The sequence below is a fragment of the Dioscorea cayenensis genome, unplaced genomic scaffold (assembly GCF_009730915.1).
Source record: "Dioscorea cayenensis subsp. rotundata cultivar TDr96_F1 unplaced genomic scaffold, TDr96_F1_v2_PseudoChromosome.rev07_lg8_w22 25.fasta BLBR01001817.1, whole genome shotgun sequence".
NCBI lineage: Eukaryota > Viridiplantae > Streptophyta > Magnoliopsida > Dioscoreales > Dioscoreaceae > Dioscorea > Dioscorea cayenensis.
Window position 1 is genome coordinate 27661 of NW_024088208.1, and position 1547 is coordinate 29207.

Below are 1547 nucleotides of genomic sequence, written 5' to 3' on the forward strand. Positions count from 1 at the left end.
ATCTTGGTTAGGCAGCGGGCTTTTGTTGCCCTTGGTTACTACATGAGAGATTTGGGTGGTTCCTCCACCCTTGGTTGTAGGTATTGCTATAAGGGTTCCTCCATCCTTGGTTGTAGTAATCAAGATGGGACAATTGGCTAAAATATGTGAGCCCCACAACTATTGCAACTTGTGATCACGGCCATTCTTTGTGAGGTTAAAGTGTCTAATTTCTTTCCCAATGCCTCTACTTGATGTGACTGCATCAATCTCATGAATACCGGCCACTTTCTTCTTCTCTCTTACATTCCATTGATTATTCAAGGGCGTTTCTTTAATCAGCTATCGGGCCTTTACTGGGGTCTTGTTTCCTATTGTTCCTCCAGCGACAGAATGAAGAAGCCATTTAGTTCTTAAAATCAATCCATTATAGAATGTGTGAATGATCATCCACTTTGGGAACCCATGTTGAGGATATTTCCACAAGAGATCCTTGAATTGTTCCCATGTTTGAAATAACAATTTTATCTCTATCTGAACATATGAAGAGATCTCATTTTGAAGCTTCATCAATTTTACCGGAGGGAAATACCTTGCAAGGAAAGCTTCTACCATTTTATTCCATGTTGTGATGGAAGCTCTAAGCCATGAGTGAAGCTATTGTTTGGCTCTTCCTTTCAATAAGAATGGGAAAGTCCTCAAGCGAATTGCATCATCTAAAACCCCATTAATTTTCAACATGTCTAATAAGTGCTTGTGTATTAGTAATATGAAGAAATATTTTCTTACATTGAGCATTACTTTTCTCAAATTTTATCACTTATACATGTGTATTTGTGTTCTTTTGTGCATATAGAGTTATGGAGATAATAGTGGAAGAATGGAGCCAAAAGTAGATCGTGGATGCACCTTGTTGATGAAATCTTGGAGTGCACAAACGCGAAGACACAAGTTGTGCTCAAAGATAGGTGAATGTGTGCCAATCTCAATTGTGCTCAAGCAAATATATGGATTGGAGGGGCACAAAGGCAGTCACATTCGAGTGTTTTGACTTGTTTAAGGCTAGCAATATTTTAGTTAATGTGATTATTATTGAAGAAGTAACGTGATTTACCGCATGGATTTGTGCCCATTCATATGGCCTCAATGAAAAGTATTGATTAGGGAATATTTTGGCGAAGTACTGTAGCAGTTTACTGCAACAAATCAATGTAGCAGTTACTGTTCACAGATCGCACAAAATGCATTTCCTAGAAATTCACACGGCCGTTTGAAAATTTCACATGCCAGTGTGGATGCCAGATTCCAACCCTATTTAAGTCACGATTTCTACCATTTTGAGGGAGCTTTTTCCTATCTTTTCCCCATCTTTGGAGCCGCTTGTGGCTAGAGTTTGGAGAGACTTTGGCAAGGTTTTGGGAGTGGTTCTACGGCCTTAAACATCGCATTCTTTTAGAAGATAGTTATTGGGGGAGCTTTCATCGGTGTTGATTCGGCGAGGTGTACCCTACACTTGACGAGGGAACCCTTTGAGAAGACGAGGCTACTCCACAAGACAATTGATACAG

The 1547-nt window shown here is 39.8% G+C and overlaps 1 non-coding gene across 1 annotated transcript; it reads left to right on the forward strand.

The window, feature by feature from the left end:
* Nucleotides 1–439: 439 nt before the first annotated feature.
* On the forward strand, nucleotides 440–545 carry LOC120257047. Its single transcript, XR_005535495.1, has one exon. It is a non-coding gene; the product is annotated as a small nucleolar RNA R71 (small nucleolar RNA).
* Nucleotides 546–1547: the final 1002 nt, after the last annotated feature.